At 34.0% G+C, this 24,236-nt stretch overlaps 1 protein-coding gene across 1 annotated transcript in view; it reads right to left on the reverse strand.

The window, feature by feature from the left end:
- The window catches only part of LOC137621652 (ankyrin repeat and BTB/POZ domain-containing protein 2), a 622,846-nt gene that overhangs the window by 234,974 nt on the left and 363,636 nt on the right, over positions 1 to 24,236 (reverse strand). The window lies entirely within an intron of this gene.

Consider the following 24,236-nt stretch of genomic DNA (forward strand, 5'->3'; position numbering starts at 1 on the left):
TTAGTGATTTTAGTACATATTTTATGCCCGTCCCGTGTCATTAGTCGTGATTTCCACATAATCATGTGTGTGTGTGTTTATATATATATATATATATATATATATATATATATATATATATATATATATATATATATATATAATCACCAGTCGTTACTAGTCCACTGCAGAACAAAGGTCTCAACCATATCCTTCCACGTGCGTCTGTTTATGGTCTTTATATGCCCGTTCACATCCGCAAACTTTCTTAGTTGGACAATTCATCGTCTTTTCTTCCTTCCCCTGCTGCTTTGCTACATTTAGGGACCCATTCTGTTATTCTTCATCTCCATCTATTATCTGTCTTTCTCATAAATATGTCCTGCCAACGTCCATTTCTATTTCCTACATGTAGCTAGAGGATATCCCCTACTTTAGTTTGCTCTCGTATCCATGAGAGAGAGAGAGAGAGAGAGAGAGAGAGAGAGAGAGAGAGAGAGAGAGAGAGAGAGAGAGAGATGAATAAGGTGAGGATGATATGAAGAACAGAGGTTTAATGGACGAAGAAGCATTTGATAGAAAGCATAGGAGAGGTTGCATCAATCAATCGACCCCTTAGTATAACGGTGAGAGAGAGAGAGAGAGAGAGAGAGAGAGAGAGAGAGAGAGAGAGAGAGAGAGAGAGAGAGAGAGAGAGAGAGAGAGCAGAGACAGAGACAGAGACAGAGAGACAGACAGAATGAATAAGGTTGTTAAATAAGATGAGGATGATATGAAGAAAAGAGGTTTGATGGACAAGGAAGGGTTTGATAGAAAACATAGGAGAGCTGCATCAGGCAACCGACCCCTTAGTATAACGGAGAGAGAGAGAGAGAGAGAGAGAGAGAGAGAGAGAGAGAGAGAGAGAGAGAGAGAGAGAGAGAGAGAGAGGTTGTTAAATAAGGTGAGGATGATATGAAGAGAAGAGGTTTGATGGATGAGGAAGCATTTGATAGAAAACATAGGAGAGGTTGCATCAGGCAACTGACTCCTTAGTATAACGGAGAGAGAGAGAGAGAGAGAGAGAGAGAGAGAGAGAGAGAGAGAGAGAGAGAGAGAGAGAGAGAGAGAGAGAGAGGAGAGAGGGGGGGTTGATATGAAGAGAAAGATTTGATGGAAGAGGAAGCATTTGATTGAAAGCATAGGAGAGGTTGCATCAAGAGGTATAACGGAGAGATATCCTTATTCTAGGTTTGGGTTTCCTCAGGTCCCTCAGTGTGAGGCACCTCGTATATCCACCAGAGAGTTGCTGATGCATCTTCCGGTGCATTTTGCATCTTCCAGTCTTGGATTGTCTGGGATGCATATTAAGTATCAAGCTTATTCTTAAACACATCTATGCTCATTCCTGATATGTTTCTTAGATGAGCTGACAGCGCATTAAATAGTCGCTGCATTATCGATGCTGGTGCGTAGTTGATTAATGTCCTGTGCGCCTTCCCTAGTTTTCCTGGTATAGTTTTGGGCACTATTAATCTACCTCAGCTTGCTCTTTCTGATATTTTTAGCTCCATGATGTTTTCAGTAATTCCTTCTTTTTGCTTCCATGCTTGTATTATTATGTAGCGTTTTCTTCTCCTTTCTAGACTGTACAGTTTTAGAAATTGCAGTCTTTCCCAGTAGTCAATGTCCTTAACTTCTTCTATTCTAGCAGTAAAGGACCTTTGTACACTCTATATTTGTGCAATATCCTTTTGGTAGTGTGGGTACCATATCACATTGCAGTACTCGAGTGTACTACGTACATAAGTTTTGTAAAGCATAATCATGTGTTCAGCTTTTCTTGTTTTAAAGTGTCCGAATATCATTCCCATTTTTGCTTTACATTTAGCCAGCAGTGTTGCTATATGGTCGTTGCATGATATATTCCTGTTTAACATTACACCAAGGTCTTTAATTGCCTCCTTGTTTGTGATTGTCTCGTTAATAGGTCCCCTGTATGCATTTACCAATCCTTCTCTGTTTCCATAGTTTATTGATTCGAATTTACCGGAGTTAAATGCTTTCCTATTTATCTCCGCCCATTCATATATTTTGTTTAGATCTCTTTGTAATGAGTTCCTATCTCCATCACAAGTAATTTCTTCTTAGGCTATTCTTGTGTCATCGGCGAAACTTCTCTCTACAGAGTCTTTAACATTACAGTCTATGTCTGAGATCATAATAACAAGCAGCAGTGCAGCTAATACCGTACCCTGTGACACGCCAAATATTACCTGATCTTCATCTGATTTCTTGTCATTTGCAACCACTATCTGTTATCTGTTTTGCAAAAATTCTTTTACCCATTTTCCTATCTTTCCCACAATATTACAGTATGCTTTCTAATTTTTTTCTCTAATATATTATGGTCTACCTTGTCAAAGGCTTTTGCAAAATCTAGTTAGGTCACATCTGTGTCTTTTTCATTTATCATATTTTTTATGTTTTCATAGTGGGGCTAGTTGGGCTTGTGTACTTTTTCCGGGCATAAAACCGTGTTGACCTATATTAAACAATTTTTTTTTAACCAAATGATTCATTATTTTCTTTATTACCCTTTCATACACTTTCATAATATGTGATGTTAGACTAGCAGGTCTAGAATTGCTTGCCTCTAGTCTTGATCCACTTTTGAAAATAGGGGTTATATAAGCTAATTAATGCTTAGCATGTATCTCGATCATATTTACACTTTTTCTTAGCAGTATTGCAAGCTGCTTTGCGATAGTGTGAGCAGTTTTTTTTTAACAAAATCGCTGGAACTCCATCTGGTCCGGCCGCCGATCCATTTTTAATTTCGCTTATAGCCTTGACAATATCTGCTTCATTAATATCTATATCCGTTAGATATTCAACATTTTCTTCTCTCATTTCTGTTTCATTATTCTCATTCGCAATTCTTGGCGTGAACTCGCTCTTATATTTTTCTGCTAATATGTTGCATATTTCTTTTTTTTTTATTCGTTAACCGTCCTTCAATTCTTAGAGGGCTTATTTCTAATCTCCCTTTATTCATATTTTTTGCATAGGAGTAAAGTACTTTGGGTTTTATTTTTATATTTTGAAGTGTCCTTTCTTCTAAGTCCCTTTTTCATTTTCTTTCGATTGAATAATCTTTTTTTCTGCATTTTCTATCTTACTTTTTATTTCCATCATTTTCCATACATTTTTTTCTTTTGAAAGATTTTTCTTCCACTTTCTAATTTTCTGAAATAAGATCCTTCTGTCTCTTGGTATGCATGTCTGTTGTTTATTGTTTTTTTTTTTTCGGTACATATTTTTCAACAATTTTCTCCAGTATTTTGTACAGTATGTCCTTATTTACCTGTATATTATCACTTATGAATACATTTTTCTATTCTTTGTTTAGTTCTTCATTTATTTCTGACCATTTTATATTCTTACTTTAAAAATTACATTTTCCATATCCTTCCCAACGTTTTGTGCTTTGATTATCTCTGCGATCACTTGCTTTGGAATGGACTATTAATTCTATGACATTGTAGTCTGAAATTCCCGTGTTATACACTATTATTTCATTAACATAATTCACCTCATTCACAAATACTAAATCTAGGACATTTTCTTTTCTTGTTGGAATGTGGTTTATTTATTACATATGTTCTAATAGCATATCTTGAAGCTTTTCAAATTGTCTCATATCTTCTGCGCTAGTATTACTCTCTTTTTTATATGTATATGTACATCCACTTTCTTCTATCCGTTCTTTCCAATCCACGAAAAGAAAGTTAAAATCTCTGGATAGGAGTATATTCCAGTCTTTATGGTTTCTACATATATCTTCTGTTTTTTTCTATTATTATGTCAAACTCCTTAGTATTTGGGGGTCTGTAAACTACAATGTTCATTAGTTTTTCATATTAAAATTCTACCGCAATCAATTCACATTCTGTGTTGCTGTTTTTTCACAGACTTTTCCTTGATTTATGTCTCTTCCATATAGCCTATTGGGGTTCCCCCTTGATTCCTATTAGTTCTGTCTGATCTATATGTTTGGAAACCCTTTATCTGGTCATCACTGTCAGTCTCTTGGGAGTACCATGTTTCACTTATATTTGATATATCTATTTTTTCAGTTTGGGTTAGTTCTAAGAACTCTATTTTCCTTTTAGAGTTACTCGTAACTGAACCCTGTGCATTCATCACTATTAGGGTTTGTGTTCCATCTCCATTATTTAATATTGGTAATAATATGGATTCTCCTATGCTTCCATCCTGTTCTGATATGAAGTTCTTTTCTTCATTTCCAGGAATTCTGCCATTAAAAAATCCAGCTTTTCTATTATATTTGCTCTTTCGCCTTCATATTTATTTTTGTGTGTATACCTGCAATTATCCCCATATCTGCACCAACCCCTGGCATTATAGATGCATTCTTTGTAGTTGTGCTCTTAATTGTGCATATTTGGGCTGAAAGGCATCATATTTTGGGGACTTTTGTGCATAGCGCCGTATATACTCTGCTTGTTTTTTTTTTTTTTTTTTTTTTTTTTTTTTTTTTGATTCATTTTTGCTTTCATTTTTCTTTTCTGTTTGCTGAGTTTTCTGACTTTCATTCATGATTGCAGGATGTATATATCAACAATTTTTGTTGAATTTGCATCCTTTTCCTTCTTTCAGGTTTTTGCATATTTTTGGATGGAGATCTCTGCATCCGTCTCCATATCTGTCTAAATACGCATATTTACCATATATTTCATAATTATGGCATATCTTTGGATGCTTGTAGTAGCATCTTTCGCCAAATCTGCAATTCCCTCTTTTCAGCAAATTGCAGACTAAATCTTTCTTTTTTTTCTTGTTCTTGCTCTTCCCTAAAAGTATGTAGGTCCGGGTAGAGTCTCTTGGGTCTATTATTTGTTTTCATCTGATAATTTATTTTTTCGTGAGAGAGAGAGAGAGAGAGAGAGAGAGAGAGAGAGAGAGAGAGAGAGGGGAGGTTGTTGAGTAAGGTTGTTAAGTAAGGTGAGGATGATATGAAGAAAAGAGGTTTGATGGACGAGGAAAGTAGCGGCGAGGTTGCTTCAGTCAACCTACCCCTTAGTATTACGGTGAGAGAGAGAGAGAGAGAGAGAGAGAGAGAGAGAGAGAGAGAGAGAGAGAGACCATACTTGCATGCAGTAGGTGAATATTAATTTGGTAAAGAATTTAAATTTCATTTTGCAAGTTGAGAGAAGGCGTCTGAACAAAAATTGATGGAGTTGGATATTTTGGAGATGAGAGGGAAAAAAAGCGCATAACATTTCTATAAAAGATGATTACAAGAGGAGCAGGCAAAATTGTGAATTATATGCCCACGAAAATTTTGATTAAATGCTGAAGAACACTCTTAATAAGGGTCATGTGTTAAAATGAGTTAGCCAAAGCTTATCTTAAGACTGTGTTCAAGTTAAGTGTTCCCTTCAACATTGCTTCTATAATTGGTATGTTTCATTGGTGCACGTATGAATGTTTAAATAGGTAACTCTGCTTTAGTAACACACAGAATTAGCTTAATATGTAGATATGCTGAAAATGGTCTTTTTTTTACTCGCACTACGCTCCCTAAATTAAGTGGTTTCCAAAAAGGTTATCCCATCTCCCCGGTTTTGGGTTGATTACTAGCCCAAAGGAAACTTGAACGTCTTCTGTGCTAGTGGGCAATCGTCCAAGTACAGACCATATGTAACGTTACTTATCTTGTTGATCGTATAGTCTGATATATATGCATCCCTTTCCGAATGTGGATAACTTAACGAGGTTAAAGATTTTGTGTATCGCCATGGTCAACAAACTTTTATTAGTCAGGGGCAGCCATACTACGTTGGTTTGCTGTGAGAGATCAAATTGCGAAAACTGGCCAAACCCCAGGCATAAGGACATGTCTGAGGTATTTGACTTGCAGTAGACTGGAAATTGCCGTATTTGTTGTTTGATATATATATATATATATATATATATATATATATATATCGAGAGAGAGAGAGAGAGAGAGAGAGAGAGAGAGAGAGAGAGATGGTGCTTTTATATACAGTATGTATGAATATGAGTATATATGTGGTCAACATGGACGATGCTCTGCTATTACAGCTGGTTAGAATATATATTTGGTTTATATAAAGATAAATAAGATTTTATAACAACAATGAACTCATTCGTACAACCTTCGTGGCTAAGAGACATGGCTTAATTACTCTACTACAGAATTTTAATTGGTTTAAAACTCGTAAATGATTAATTCCCCTAAAGAAAATGTGTCATGTTGCGTAACGTTCTGGTCTATTAAGACAATTTTCTTCATGACTAATATATGGTCAATTTATTTTGATGTAAAATTTTTTATGCTTTATATAAAAGCTTACAATCCACATTTTTTCACATTATTCCACTTAAAGATTTCCTTTCCTCAAATAATCTCTTAAGTACTATTAATCATTGTCAGCTTATTTAAGTGAATGGACAGCTCCGATCTGAACATTTTCCTGGAGAAGCGAGTAAGTTTTCATATAACCCTTATAAGGTATTAAAATGTATAGGTCATTTTTTAGCGTGGTCTAAGTAACTAGTTTAATTTTAAATTATATTCATGCTCTATTACTTGAGAGACAAGCACACTTATTTTGAATGAATTTGAAAGTTCCGTCTGTAGTTTTGTATGCGTGCAATTACACGAGAGAGAGAGAGAGAGAGAGAGAGAGAGAGAGAGAGAGAGAGAGAGAGAGAGAGAGGGGGGGGGGGGCACAGTCTCTGCCCACGCTTGGAATCTGTTACAGTAATGAGGTTACCATTACAGATTGTGACAGCAAGGAGTGTTACTGTTCTGTAAACCATTATTTTTTGCCAGAAATGCCCCATTACTCCTCTTTCTAAATTGTTAACTGTTATGGAGCCTATAATATATATATATATATATATATATATATATATAGTATATATATATATATATATATATATATATATATGTAGTAGCAATATTGCGTAATACTTTCCAATGTAAATGTCAACATGACTGTATGATGGAGAATCCTGGTAACAAATCGAGTATGATACAGTATGATTTTATTGTAGGTATTTGTTCTAGAATTCTATGTTTTTATTTTACCAAGTGACATTTCTCTTGAATATTTTGAAGATTAACATTACTGTCGAAATCTGAAGAACGTTATTCAGTTTGGTATCTTGTTCAATTAAAACCACACTTCTGGTAAAATTTCAAAGTTATTGACATTGATAATCTTGGCATCTTGCAAGGACCTTACAAAAAAAAAAAAAAAAAAAAAAAAAAAAAAAAAAAAAAAAAAGAGATTAAATGGCAGGAATGAAATTGGTTGAAAAGCTTCAAACTTTTGGGAAATGAAATTTTCATCTTTCGGGAATTGTGAAAATATGCTCTGCCGTACAAGCATTTTGAAGATCCTCTACCGGAACCGAAATATATTGCAAGGCCCACATCAATTTTAAGGCTAAGAAGATAAGTATATGAATGTCACTTTTGGGATTGTAGTGAAAGGAAATCATTATAATTATTACTAGCTAAGCTACAATCCCTGTTGGAAAAGCAGGATGCTATAAGCCCAAGGGCTCCAACAGGGAAAAATAACCTTGTGAGAAAAGTAAATAGGGAAATGAGTAAACTACAAGAGAAGTTATGGACAATTAAAATAACATTTTTTTTGAACAGTAACAACATTAAAGTAGATTTTTCATATTTAAACTATAAAAAGACTCATGTCAGTCTGTTTAACATATAAACATTCGTTGCAAGTTTGAACTTTTGAAGTTCCACATTGACATTAGGCTTAGCACAAATATTATTTCTTTGTGTATGAGCACTACACTATAGGTGTTTTTTTTTTTTTTTCTTATATACAAAAGCCATCTGGAGAGAGATATTTGAATACGAAGAATCAACTGTTCAGATTCCTGTGACGCAAACACGGAACTTTGGCTTTAACTACTGTGTCAATTTAGCGTTGTCATGGCAATGAGCATCTCCTCTCGTTAACAATAATGGCTGATTTATAATGGCCATCTTTTGTGTTAATGGATTTGTTATGCAATGCAGAATTTGGAGAGTATTTTCTGACTGGGGATAATTGTTTGAATTACGCTCACGTGGTCTCCTACGTCAATCAGTAAGTGAATGTTTAGGATGTTTAACAAAGAGTCAGAGTGTTACGAAGGTTTTATTACATAAAAGTTTACGCAGAGGTGACCACTGAGATACAATATATACTTTTAAATTTAAATATGACACAAATAGCATTTCACTTTTAAGTTACACATACATATGTTTTACTACCAAAAATTATTGATGAACCTAAATTATTATTTTTTTCAAATTGCCAACAAGGCCTTATTCTCTAAAGTATTTATATCTTATCATCCCATATTCCTGAAGCAATTTTTATTCTGTACAATTAAAGAACATTTCATCACAGAAATTTCCATGGGTGCGAGACAAATATATTTCTCCAAAATGCGATCGTTAAACCTCAAAAGTCAACAAATCTGTAGTCGATCTTTTGATGACATTAACAAACACCCGAAATGATTGATGATAACTTGAAGTAATTAGCTGATACGAGTTCTACCATCAAAGCGAGATAGATGATTAGCACAACATAAAGACCGTACCTTATGTTTACATATTGTTTTAATTAATCACACGTAACTGGGATTAACATTGGAGACCATATACACATCATTATTAGACATACACCCTATGCGGTTTTTTTTTGCAACTCTATGATAATCTCTATGACGCTGGTGACGGCATTATAGGGTGATGAATGTAGGTGAGAAAGTTTTGGTGGTGAACGCCTAGTGTTGTATTAACAGATGGTCTTACAATGGTAAAGTAGTATCGTAGAGATAGAAATATTGCGTATTGAATACATTGAGTATTTCAAATTGAACTACTGTTGAAAGTCGGTGCTAGTGTATAGCAGACCTATTACGAATTGAATAGAAAGGTCTGGAAAGAGTCTCCTAGTTTGGCAGTCTTAACTATGAACAAGAAAAAGGGAAAAATTTCTCACTGAAAGGCCATCAAATCCAACCATACCAGAGAACCATCGTAACCAATACAATTTTTTTTTTATATACTATTGCCACCAATGGTAAGACTATTACTGATTATAGGAACAATAATTCTGTTGATGTCACTTTCAGTACCAAAAGAAGGCTTTCTACGTGAAACATGATGCAATAACGGTGGATCAGTTTGTATTGAAAGTTACGCAACACGAGAAACCTCGTTGCAAATCCGTGTTTTTAATGACCCCACCATCACCGCTACTGAAGAAGAAGAAGAAGAATCCCTAACCAAGTGGGTGTGGCACCCTCAGGAAGTTTTTTGTGAAAGGAGAGCTCGCGTACAAGAAGTACTCTGAGAAAATTTGCAAAATTGACAATTTCATGAATGAGGGGGTCACGAATAAGCTGCAAGTGTTCCTTTCTGAGTAAGGATACCTTAACGTGGTGAAAGGGTTTGCTTATCGCCTTAATCAGCAAAGCTTGTACTAGCCAGGGCCACCTATACTACTTTGGTTTGCTGTCAATCATAAGAAAATCTCCCACCATCACCAAACCGCACTGGCCAGCGTGGTGATGAAAACTGGCCAACCCAAGACATGAATTGACATGGCTGAGGCCTCTGTCTTGCAATGGACTCAAATGGCTGCATTTGTTGTTTTGTTGTTCCTACACGTGATTATGTCAAGCAGTTGCTGGTATTGTTGCAATAAGCGTCGTTTAAATGTATTGTGTAAAGCAGCTTATCGGAAGAATTTTTTTTTACTCATCAGCATTTATTAATGGATTTGTTAGTCTTATGTTTGGCCAAAAATTTCAAATGTTTATATACCGTAGGTTTTTCTATTTTACTTAGAGAAAATATTATGAATGTAAGAGTCGTATGTAGAATGTGATATGCAAAACCTTTTATTCACATTTGTTTTCTTTACAACATAAAGTAATTTCCGCCCAAAAAAGGTTTGACTTAGGAGACGAATCTATCGAAGTCGATTCAAATGTTTTTTTTTAATGAAAAACTTCATAGAACCGTAATTTGTTTTCTCATTCCCATGAAAACCTTCCTACATATACTAGACCACCCACTTCACTTCTAATTTGTCCTTGATCAGATCCAAAATAATGCACTAATCTTTTCATTTGAATTATGACAGCCACAATTACACCTGAATTTAAGATATTATTGACATACGCTGCATTACTGGAAGGCAGAAATTGGCTTCCGGAAATAAGAGCTGAAATAATGTCGAGAATATCAAGACTAGATTCCAAGCTAATTCACTAAAGTAAGGCCATAACGTATACTGATGAAGTAGTTCACTGGTAATTATTAAGATTGAGGACTTAAGTTTAAAAAATCCAGTACATATAAGGATTCTATTGTGTATAAACTATATATTCATTAAGTAAGGTCATTGAAAATGTTTCTGATTTGGAACAAAGTTTCACCTAATCGAGTTTTAGGTATAATTCTGAAGGAAAGACACTTTTGACTTGAAAATATTATGGGAATTTATTTTAGAATACGTTCTGTAAATAACTAAAATGAAAACTAGTTACAATAGTGATTATATTTGTAATTATCTTCGTAAATAATTGATATTTAGGGAAAATGCTAGATGAAATCTTCTAAGATGGTGAACAGCATTTTTGTTGGAAAATCATCTGATTTGTATCTTTAACCATTTCATAAACGATTTAGATAACATTAAACAGTGTCAATGGGTCCGACCTAGTGACCAACTAAGCATTTAAATAGCTTACCACTTGGTCACAATCTCCCTTTTTGGGATCATGTGCATTGCAACCTTATGTTATATAATTGTAGCTAATAAACAGAAGGGTTTAGCCCAGTAGAGCTACCACCCCATCTAGAAGAGGTTATATATATATATATATATATATATATATATATATATATATATATATATACATATATATATATATATATATATATATATATATATATATATATATGTATGTGTATATATATATATATATATATATATGTATGTATATATATATATATATATATATATATATATATATATATACATATATATATATACATATGTATATATATATATATATATATATATATATATATATATATATATATATGACAGAGGCCTCAGACATGTCCTTCCACTCCCGTCTGTTTATGGTCTTTCTATGCCAGTCTATACCCACATATTTTAGCTCGATAATCCATCGTCTACTCTTTTTTCCCCTGCTTCTTTTACAATCTCTAGGGACCCATTTTATTATTCATAATGTTCATCTATTATCTGTCATTCTTAATATATGTCCAGCCCATGTCCATTTCTTTTTCTTACATGTTGTTAGAATATCCTTTACTTTAGTTTGCTCTCGTATACATGTTGCTGTTTTTCTGTCTCTTAGTGTATTCCCATCATTATTCTTTCCATAGCTCTTTGAGTCGTAACTAGCTTATGTTTTAAGGTTTTAGTAAAGCTCCAAGTTTTTTATGCATAAGTTAATGCTGGTAGGACCATCTCATTAAATACTTTTCTTTTTAGAGAAAGTGGCGTTTTAATTTTCATAATCTCATTTTGTTTCCTTATCCTTCTTTTTAATTACGGCCCCATGTCCAGAGGAAACAATCACTGTCTGTCCTAAGTACATATAATCATTAACAACCTCTAGAGGTTCCTCCATAACCATTATTTGTTGTCTGCTTTTTCATTGCACATTATCTTAATTTTACTCATATTCATTTTCAGCACTACATTTCTTCTTTCTCTTTTCAAATTTCTATCATCTTTTGCAAGTTCTTGCATGATTCACTATATAGAACTATGTCATCTGCAAATACCACTGGTGCGTCCGGAGCAGTTAGAATTAGAGAGAAGCCAAATACAAATTCCTGGCATGAACAATTGAGTAACTTTTTGCCTGCTAGCCTACCTATACTGTATACTATCCGAGGAGTCCTTTCCCTTGGGTGACAGTTAGCCGATCCTTGAGGCTTCATTGCTATGGCGGTGGTGGTTATTCCCTAAAGCGACCAATACCGGTGTGGCAACGGACTGATTTAGTGTAACTCTCTTTCCCATCATTTATTTCCTGGAAGGTCTTTGACGCTTAAAATTCCGTATATGCGTCATTAGACTCTAAGTCATACGCGGCATGTGTTTCTTATAAATAAACTGCTATTGCGGAAACTATTTTAAGACGGACATTTTAAATCTCAAATAACCTGTGACTAGGACATAATTATGACATTTAAGATTTTTTATTCAAAGATAGGTATTTTTTTTCCCTTGGGAAAGTTGTTATTCAAAAGGAAGATGTTTACTAGTCTGAAGGAGGCCATGTCAATATATTAGATAAAAGGAAATAAATTATTATTATTATTATTATTTGCTAAGCTACAACCCTAGTTGGAAAAATAGGATGCTATAAGCCCAGGGGCTCCAACTGGGAAAATAGCTCAGTGAGGAAAGGAAACGAAGAAAAATAAAATATTTTAAGAAGAGCAACAACATTAAAATAAACATCTATATAAACTATAAAACTTTAACAAAACAAGAGGAAGAGAATTAAGATAGAATAGTGTGCCCGAGTGAACCCTCAAGCAAGAGAACTCTAACCCAAGACTGTGGAAGACCATGGTACAGAGGCTATGGCACTACCCAAGATTAGAGAACAATGGTTTGATTTTGGAGTGTCCTTCTAGAAGAGCTGCGTACCGTTGCTAAAGAGTCTCTTCTACCCTTAGAAAGAGGAAAGTGGCCGCTGAATAAATACAGTGAGGTAAGAAGAATTGTTTGGTAATCTCAGTGTTGTCAGGTATATGAGGCAGAGGAGAATATGTAAAGAATTAGCCAGGTGTGTGTGTGTAGGCAAAAGGAAAATGAACCGTAACCAGAGAGAAGGATCCAATGTCTTACTGTCTGGTCAGTCAAAAGACCCCATAACTCTCTAGCGGAAGTATCTCAACGGGTGGCTAGTGCCCAGGCCAACCTACTAGAAATGTATTCCTATAGTTACCGGAAATACTCTGTGCTCATAAATTATGGGAACATTTCACTATATCTATCTATCTATCTATATTATATATATATATATATATATATATATATATTTATATATTTATATATATATATATATGACCAAAATGTGTTAAAACACACAAGTTTATTAAGATATATGTTGACAAGAAACTGAAATTTAAACGTTTGGTCAGACGCAACCAGTGTGTGTAGCGTTTAAAGTAGTCTTTCAAGATAAGAAGTTAGATGTTGATCCTTTTAAAAAGGCAATGTCCAATTCTTTCTTAATTTACCTGAAAAATGGCATTGCATGGTTTTTCCTTTTGCCATAGGTCGGTTTTGCTGTGGATGAAAACCAATACTGGTTTTCCCTTCAACTCCTGCCGTAGAGACATACTTACTACAGTAGTTATGATACAAATGAAACTATATCAATAGATCTAATCTCAAGTGCCCATAAGTGTGAGAATATTATTTTGTTAAACCTCAAGAACAAAGAATGGGAGTTGAGAAACATTTCTTGCTACCAAACTTTGCAGCAAATATGAAAAAAAAAGAATTGTTGGGTGAAAATTTCATCCACAATACGCAACTATTGTGCCACTGCTAATATTGACCATATGTGGCAACGTTTGCCGATATAAATCTTGCAATGTTTTTTAGTCTAGCAATTACTTTTTATATGGATAGAATTGCTCCTCATTTATTTGTGTATGAATAGGCCTATATCAGAAATACTTTGTTCTAAAATGTTTTTCGAACTTCGTGTTGGTGCTCATCTTGTGAATATTGTAGGTTAGTAGAGAAAATTAGCGTAATTTTTAGCACTAAATGAATCTAAAAGGCAAAGTTACGAAATAAGATTATTGAAAGGAAAACAACGTAAAAGGTACCTGTGTGATCTATAAAGTATTTGGAACACAGAAAAGTTTTATATTGAATGCCAAACCACTAGCATCGTATCAATATATATATATATATATATATAATATATATATAAATAAATATATATAAATTTTTACTGCTTTTTTGATAATTTATTTTTATTGTATGTATAGGATATGTAAGTAATCCAGAATGGTAGACTTCTTTAGATAGGATATCAAACTACGTTATGTTTCTTCCTTTACTGAAATAGAAGCATCCAGAATGTAGTTGACTCAAATATATGACGTTAGAATTTTTTTTTTCTTATATAGGCGGAGAGGTTGAGATAGGAATAGCATCTAAAATGAAGACAATTCAACTAAGCACGTAGAATCAAGTAGCCTAAAGCCTGCCTGACACTTGCGCACATTTTTTCCCGCACTGTTCACGACCAGTTCACGACACGTTCACGCATAGTTCACGACAAGTTCATGCCACGTTCACGCCATGGCACGAATTGGCACGCCTAGTTCACGACAAGTTCACGATACGTTCATTCATCTTTCCGCATCGTTCACGCATCGTTCACGCCAGTTCACGAATTGGCCACTCCATATAAAAACGGGGCTTCTCCAACCCGAGGACATTCTTGGATTGGCTTCGGAAGAGACAACAATGCTTTCTGTCAGACACACCATTGCATTGAGGAGAAGAAACGTATCTTTTTCGTTTGTATTTTTTGTTGCCCTTTATTTTTGTTTCAATAAAAAAGCATTTGATTTACATATAAATAGCAGACATAAAATATGTACAAGTATTAAGAAAGCATTTTATTTTAACATTAAAAGCAGCAAACATGAAAAGTTTTTAGGGTGTTGATTTTAAGGTAATAGAGAAAAAAGTGTGTTGAAATAAGAAATAATATTATTTTTACATTAAAACAGCAAACAGAAAAAATTTGTTTTGCTCTTCATTTTAAGGTAATAAAGAAGAATAAGTATGTTGATGAAATAAAACATAATTTTATTTTTACATTCAAACAGCAAACTTAAAAATTTCATGGGTTTATTTTTCAGTTCATTTTTATTTAAAACAAAAGTTTTGGCTCTTGATTGGTAATAGAGGAAAATAAGTGTGTGCATGAAATAAGACATCATTTTATTTTTACATTCAAACAGCAAATATAAACAATTATTAGGTTTATATTTTTATTTCCTTTTCATTAATTTTTTCGTTTCCTTTTTGTCTCTTCATTATAAAGTTATAGAAATAGTTTGAAATAAGATATCATTTTTTTCACATTAAAACAGCAAATATAGAAATTTATTAGGTTTATTTTTCTTTCCTTTTCATTAATTTTTTCGTTTCCCTTTTTTTTTCTCTTCATTATAAAGTTATAGAAATAGTTTGAAATAAGATATAATTTTTTTTTCACATTAAAACAGCAAATATAAAAATTTATTAGGTTTATTTTTCTTTCCTTTTCATTAATTTTTTCGTTTCCTTTTTGTTTCTCTTCATTATAAAGTTATAGAAATAGTTTGAAATAAGATATCATTTTTTTTTCACATTAAAACAGCAAATATAAAAATTTATTAGGTTTATTTTTCTTTCCTTTTCATTAATTTTTTCGTTTCCTTTTTGTTTCTCTTCATTATAAAGTTCACGCCACTTCCCGCATCGTTCACTCCAGTTCACGCCAGTTCCCGCATCGTTCACGCCAGTTCACGCATCGTTCACGACTATTTTTGGCGTGCCACAAACTTTAAACATTTCAAAGTTCTGGGCACGCATGGCACGCATCGTTCCCGCACTGTTCACGACAATTTCACGACTTGTTCACGCGAGTTCGCGCATCAATGCGTGCCAGTGCGTGCCACGAATGCGTGCAAGTGTCAGGTACCCTTAAGGTTCGCTTCACATGCGCGGATTTTTACGGAAGTATTTCCGCTCGTTAGGAGGCATGTCTTCACACACGAGGATTTCACCCGAATGGCCTCGTAGTTTCGATAAGCCGTTACACTGGAACCGCTCGGATTAGCAGTGCAAGCGGTTAGTATATCACTACCGCTCTGAACTGCATGTAAAGAGCCTTATTGATTTCTAATCTGCGCGGACTCAACCGCAGAACGAAGATCAGGAAGTCATCCACAAAATAATGTTTATAGAACTGCTTTTCTTTATAAGGTAACTTTCTCTCTCTCTCTCTCTCTCTCTCTCTCTCTCTCTCTCTCTCTCTCTCTCTCTCTCTCTCTCTCTAAGGTAACTTTGCTCTCTCAAGTGAAGAAGTATTGTAGTGTTTTTTTACAGCAATGTTTTGGAATTTCAAGTTCACCATTTTGTTATTTTATTCACAAGTTTGGTTTTCGTTAGAAGAAAAGTATATTACTTCCTTTGTGATGTTACTCTTATCATTCTTTTACCTTTTGATTTCTTGTCTTTGCTTGATTTCTTCTCTTCTGATCTGGAATACGAAAGGCCATCAATCTTTGCTCTTTAAAATATAAAGATAGACGACATAGAGTTGTGTAATACGTCAAAGGGATGTATCATCACCATCTTTGATTTTATAAAGGTAATTGCCTTATAGTTTCTATATGACATTAACTTTTAACTATAGTCATCACCATTGTCCTTTATAGGAGAATTGTCCTATTAACTAAAGTCCTCCATATCTGATAAAAAGAATATTTAACATTAATGGGCACTAGCTGTGCTGCAGTTCCTCAGACAAAACAAATCGGCTCTTATTACCTGGTGAAGCATTAGTAATTTTATCTGAACCATCAGCAATTCTATTAGCAATTGACATTATTGTAACAATTGAAAATTAGGTACTTCATAAGTTTGTCATCTATGCCGATTCAAGAAGTGTTCATAAACAGATTGTGTTACAAATTAAAGAGACCCTTAATAAATTTCATTCCCAGGGACTGAATGTTCAAATATGTTGGGGTTATTGGTAATGAAAAAGCGGATGCTGCTGCAAAGTTATCAATTGATATACTGCAAAGTTAGCAATAAATCTAATGCAAAGTTAATAATAAATATACTGCAAAGTTATCAATCGCAAAGTTACCATTAGATCTACTGCAAAATTATCAATATATCTACTGCAAAGTTAGCAATAGATCTACTGCAAAGTTATTAATAGATCTACTGCAAAGTTAATAATAGATCTACTGTAAATTTAGCAATAGATCTACTTCAAAGTTATCAATAGATTTACTGCAAAGTTATCAATAGATCTACGTCAACAGGATATTAAACTAGCTGGTGAGGATTATATGACTATCATGAAGCATTTCATTGCAAGAAAATTGCAAACTACGTGGAATCATAAATTGGAAGATAATAAATCAAGATAAATAAAACCAATCGTTTCTGCATGGGGATCATCATACCAAAGGGATAAGACGCAAGTAACTGTAGCAAAATTATTATCAACCTTCACCTATGGCTTTTTAGGGTTCCCGCACCACGATAATGGTCCTTAGCTGCAGTGAGTGTGGCCCTATTTTAAACTATCCAATATATATTTTATGAATGTACTGTTTTCTAGAACAGAGAGATTTATGTTTTGGCCAGAAAACTAACATTTTATCTGATGTACAATACTTTCCGTTTGTTTTAATAGGTAAAAGTTAAACATCTATTTATCAGGTTTTAATTTTTACCTTTTTTATGAATAAGATTTAGTGTCTCTCTCTCTCTCTCTCTCTCTCTCTCTCTCTCTCTCTCTCTCTCTCTCTCTCTCTCTCTCTCTCTATATATATATATATATATATATATATATGTATATATATATATATATATATATATATAATGTGTGTGTGTATATATATATATATATATATATATATATATATATATATATATATATATATATATATATGTGTATATATATATATATATATATATATATATGCATATATATATATATATGTATATATATATATATATATATATATATATATATATATATATATATATATATATATATATATTCATTCGGGTTTCAATCATTAGACTGGTAAATCTCCATCCCTTTAATAATAATGTAAGACTCCTGGAGCATTAAGGAGTCTTCACCTCCTAAATATTGATGAGCAAGAATCGGATATTCCGTATAATATCTTCAAGTCTTTGAGGCCCCTGGCTCCTTCACTTTCTCCCATTAACACAATTAAAACCCTTTTTTATTTGTTTATATTTTTCTTTCGTTCTTTAGTCAGCTGGTACTCGTCGTGAGCATTACTGCCTTCTGGTAAGTGTTCATTTCGCGTGCATAGTGATTTAGAACACTTAAGGTTGCCTTTGTGTTGCAGGTGCCATTACGGCGTGAATGAGTCACACATTTCGTCTCGCAAGAGATGGAGCAATTAGACAAAATGTCGTTAGGATGTGTGTGTTACTGATGTAGGTTGCAAAGAGATGAGTCTGTAAAGAAAAAAAAAGTAAGGGAATGGAAACTCGGTGACTACGTTATAGCGAACGCGGTTGTGCGCACACACATATATGCTCAGTGACTAGCAGTTTTGCAGACATAGATTACATAAATCTAATATAATATTGCATAATGTATATATATATATATATATATATATATATATATATATATATATATATATATATATATATGCATGTATACACATATATATATACACACACACACATATATATATATATATATATATATATATATATATATATATATATATATATATGTCGCTTCCAACCATGCCACCAGAGCCTCAAAAAGAAGTCGGAACCTAACTGCTACCTGCAGTTCAGGATTTACGTGGCGAAACATCAGTCTATTACCAGCGAGTTTTCCCCGACTTCCCGGCCTACTAGGTGACACAAATGGTAGCTTTTTAGTTGGAATTACCCCCAATGAGTTAATATGGATGAAAATCAGCACAATATCGTGTTCAAATAGAAATAAATTTCTACCTCATACTTGGGATCGAACCCTAGCCCCTTCAAATGAAAGGCCAGGTCGCTTCCAACCATTCCACCAGAGGCTCTAGAAGAAGTTGGAACCTAACTGCTTCCTGCTATTCAGGATTTACCTGGCGAAACATCAGTCTCTTACCAGCGAGTTTTCCTGACTTCGCGGCCCACTAGGTGACACAATTGATAGCTTTTTAGTTGGAATTACCCCCAATGAGTCAATATGAATGAAAATCACCACACTATTGTGTTCAAATAGAAATAAATTTCTACCTCATACTTGGGATCGAACCCTAGCCCCTTTAAATGAAAGGCCAGGTCGCTTCCTGCCATGCCACCCGAGGTTCTAAAAGAAGTTGGAACTTAACTGCTACCTGCAATTCAGGATTTACCTGGCGAAATATCAGTCTCTTACCAGCGAGTTTTCCCGACTTCGGGGCCCACTAGGTGACACAATTGATAGCTTTTTAGTTGGAATTACCCCCAATGAGTCAATATGAATGAAAATCAACACAATATTGTGTTCAAATCGAAATGAATTTCTACCTCATACTTGGGATCGAACCCTAGCCCCTTTAAATGAAAGGCCAGGTCGCTTCCTACCATGCCACCCGAGGCTCTAAAAGAAGTTGGAACCTAACTGCTACCTGCAATTCAGGATTTACCTGGCGAAACATCAGTCTCTTACCAGCGAGTTTTCCTGACTTCGCGGCCCACTAGGTGACACAATTGATAGCTTTTTAGTTGGAATTACCCCCAATGAGTCAATATGAATGAAAATCACCACACTATTGTGTTCAAATAGAAATAAATTTCTACCTCATACTTGGGATCGAACCCTAGCCCCTTTAAGTGAAAGGCCAGGTCACTTCCTACCATGCCACCCGAGGCTCTAAAAGAAGTTGGAATCTAACTGCTACCTGCAGTACAGGATTTACCCTGCGAACCATCAGTCTTACCAGCGAGTTTTAGAGCCTCTGGTGGCATGGTCGGAAGCGACATAGCCTTTCATTTGAAGGGACTAGGGTTTGATCCCAAGTATGAGGTAGAAATTTATTTCATATATATATATATATATATATATATATATATACACACAGTATATGTGAGAGAGAGAGAGAGAGAGAGAGAGAGAGAGAGAGAGAGAGAGAGAGAGAGAGAGAGAGAGAGAGAGAGAGAGTACTTTGTGCTATTATGACAAACACTGTGTGTGCATTCCTAAACACACACACATACACACTGACACACACACACACACACACACACATATATATATATATATATATATATATATATATATGACATTTTTATATGGATCACTTATGTAATATAAACAAGTACCAAATGGACCTGGAGTTGTAAGTGCATCAGTTCTATGTTCTTTTGTGATCAATCGCTCATGGTATTATAAGGCACGTTTATAAAAAACTACAACAATGATAAGTGCATTAAGGTGGTAGATTGTTTACCCCTTGTTGAAAGGATTGCTACTCGTGGTTATAAACGACCCTTCTTTAATGAAAATTATTATTATTATTATTATTATTATTATTATTATTACTTGCTAAACTACAACCCTATTTGGAAAAGCAGGATGCTATAAGCATTTCAAGCACTACTAAGTAACCCGAAACTTCAAAATAATTATGGGTGCGAGGTTTAGAACGCCATACCCTGAACTCTTGCCAAAAATCAGGGAAAAAATCAGGTCGGAAGCAGCCACGCTGTGCGGTTTTCAATGTTAATGGGTGTAGTACAGTTGGCTTCATTAATTCCAGTACACTGACGTGTACATAGCTTCCCATGAAGTGTATCGGAATTAATGAAGTCAATTGTACCATAGAGAAACACTATGACGGAAAATGTGAGGTAGAAAGAGTTATTGTTTACAATGTGGTTGAGAGATTTAGAACAGTAAAGTTAGCTCTTTAAAATGTTAGCCAGACTGTCGGCTGGTTTGAAAGACCGCGGATGTTTTAGACCAAGTGTTGGTTAAGGGAAATTATGAGCAGCAGTTGAAGCTAAAGTGAGAGTGGCTGGTTTTGGTGTAAAAGTGAGTTTCAGACAATCGTTCTCCGCCTGTGGTTAGGACTTCACGTCGATCTGAAAGTCTCCTATAACAAACCCATATAAATTTAGTACTATTCATTCTCTGTTAGTATAATTCAAACGTTTATAAAACATTCTTACGTTTAGATGAAACATGGCATCCGTATTTGCCTGTTTTAATGATTTCCTTATAAGAGGAAATTTGATACCTTACATGAGTTCTGCTAAAAAAAATTAGAAAATAGAAAAAAATATTGAGAAGGAAAGTAGATCCTCCAAGATGTTAAAATTTTGGTCGTCTCTGTTACTATATTCTTAAATTTAAGAAACAGTGGCTTAAGAGGTTCTCTGTAGATGTCTTTTAACGTTAGTGTTCTTATTATTTGATGAATAAAGGCAACACATTCTTTAGAAAAAACGCTAAAGACAAATTAGGTAGCTATTAGCCAACACCAGAGTCTTCTACCTTCTCTTAATTATTTTCGACACGAATGCTGTCATGTTGTGAGTGATTGATGTTGCCTGTCAAGCAATAGTTCATTAAGACGAACCTCAAAATCCCACTTGATGAACTCACTCCATTGCTTTAAGAGATATTAGATGGCTCTTTTTTTTTCTCTCTCTTAACATTAGCTTTCGTTTGATGACGGCGTTTATTCGTCTTTTGCTTGAGGGTACACTCTGGCACACTATTTTATCTTATTTCTCTTCCAATTTTTCTAAATTTTGACAGTTTATATATGAAAATCTAATTTAATCTTGTAAATGTTCTTGAAATATTTTATTTTGATTGTTCATTACTTTTCTATTAGTTTATTTCCTTGTTTCCTTTCCTCACTGGGCTATTTCTCCCTGTTGGAGCCCTTGGGCTTATAGGATCCTGCTTTTCCAACTAGAGTTGTAGCTTAGCTAGTAGTAGTAATGATAATATGGTCTGTTTACGCATCAGTACCAAAGTATATTTTGGGCCTTTAGGAAAGCTTCGACTTTCCATGGTCTCCATTCATGATATAGCTTCATGTTCCTGTTTCACTGCATTGCAGCCATAACTGCACTAAAAGCAACATTTACAGCTTGATGCAGTCATTAAAATCAATGTTCTTTTTCTTTTTTAACGGAATGGAGACCTATTCTTACATTTTTTATATCTCTCATAAAAGCATCTTTGCCCATTGTTGTAAGATTCCTTTTAACATTGCTAAAATAAAATAAAATGAATGGAAGCAAATTGTAAGTAGTTTTAAGAGGTTTGTATTGAAGTTAGATTGCTTCCTAATATTGTTGAGAGAGAGAGAGAGAGAGAGAGAGAGAGAGAGAGAGAGAGAGAGAGAGAGAGAGAGAGAGAGAGAGCCTTGTTTGCAAATATTGGTGTATATATATATATATATATATATATATATATATATATATATATATATATATATATATATATATATATATATATCACTAACACACGTGTAAATGTCACCCACGAGTGGCATTTAATACCGAATTCTATCTTGAGAATATATATCCACTTGGAATTCATTTTATGGTAACAGCTTCTGGCCGGGTAGAGATTCGAACCCCTACCTATTCGGCCGGAAACTCTGCCTGCGAGGACTCTGCCAACTGAGCCATCAGGAGAGATAAGTTTATGACAAGTCCCCGTATGTATATATATATGTATATATATGTATGTGTGTATATATATATATATATATATATATATATATATATATAAATATGTATATATGTATATATATATGTATGTATATATATATATATATATATATATATATATATATATATATATATATATATATATATCCATATATATATATATATATATAACTTTTTGATCCTTCATTTATCCGGTTAAGACGAGGGTGGATGAACCTTTTTTAGCACTTTCAACCTCGCCTTATAACTCATAACTCCAACCTTTTACATTCACAATATCTTTTGGTGTTATCTCAATTAAGAAGAAATTTCGCAAATGCTTTTGCAAGATCATGTTACGAAAAAAAAGGGTCTCTAAATACTATTTACAGAGAATAAACCGCAGCTGCTAGCAATAAAATTGTATCAAACCATATTACAGCCGAGGAGAATGGATGGTATTCAGATGATTGAAAAAGATTGCATCGATATCCATCCTTTAAATCGGGTTCTGATTTTACTGCAAGTTTTGAAATAATGAAGAGATTTTCTATATCAAATGTTGTATCGTGCAAATCCTTATGTCTTTTCTTGGTGAACCCTAACAAAACTCAAAGTATGATTGTGAGTAGGTCGAGGACAGTGGCTCTTCATCATCCATATCTTTGTATTGTTAATGTTTCTACAACGCTATACGACTCTTAACGTTTTAGGCGTGATTCTTGATTGCAAATATATTTTTTAAGAAACCATTCGGTCCTTTTCTTTTTCAATTGCACAAAATATTGGCTTACTGAGAGTCTCTTCAATTTTTTTGGTGGTCAATCTATTCTGGAGAAATGTTTGTTTCCATCATTCTATCTTGTTTCGAGTATTGTTCTCTTATGTGGTCTTCAGCTGCTGAATCTCATTTTAATTTGGTGGACAAAATCTTGCAATCTACTAAATGACTTATTCCTCATCTAGATATTAATCTCTAACATCGTCGTTCAGCTAGTTCCTTGTGCAAATTGCATAAGATTTTTCATAATTCTGACCATCCTTTGTATTTAATCTTCCTAGACTAGTACCATCCTGTACGGAGCTCCAAATATACAGTTATTTCTAACAGTCATTTCTTTTACATAATAAGGATCAACACCATACAGTATTCTACAAGTTTTATTCTAGCAGTGATCAGATTGTGGTATGATATTCCTAACAAGGCAGTTGAATCGGGGGAACTTCAGAAGTTCAAACTTGCAGCGAATGTTTTTATATTGAACAAGCTGACATAAATTTCTCTTCATAGTATATATATAACCCCTATATTTTAACATTGTCAGAAATCCTTAGATATTTTATATTCATCATAGAGTACTTCTCATGTAGTTTATATATTTCATTATTTCCTTTCCTCACTGGGCTATTTTCCCTGTTGGAGCCCCTGGCTTATTGCATCATGCTTTTCTATAGAATTCCAAATAGGTTGAAACCTTGTTTAATAACATGTTGGTGTTTTTCATACAGGAGGAATGACTGCCGTTATCCTACTTGAAAGAATTCTACTATTTGATTTTGAAACTATTACTGAATAAAAATCAATTCCCTTTAAACGTTTAGCAATAACTATGATTCAGTGTTATATATTGTCTCCATTACAGATTAATGAGTGAATGAAAGTTGTCTGTT

Source organism: Palaemon carinicauda, chromosome 28, assembly GCF_036898095.1.
Source record: "Palaemon carinicauda isolate YSFRI2023 chromosome 28, ASM3689809v2, whole genome shotgun sequence".
Classification (NCBI taxonomy): domain Eukaryota; kingdom Metazoa; phylum Arthropoda; class Malacostraca; order Decapoda; family Palaemonidae; genus Palaemon; species Palaemon carinicauda.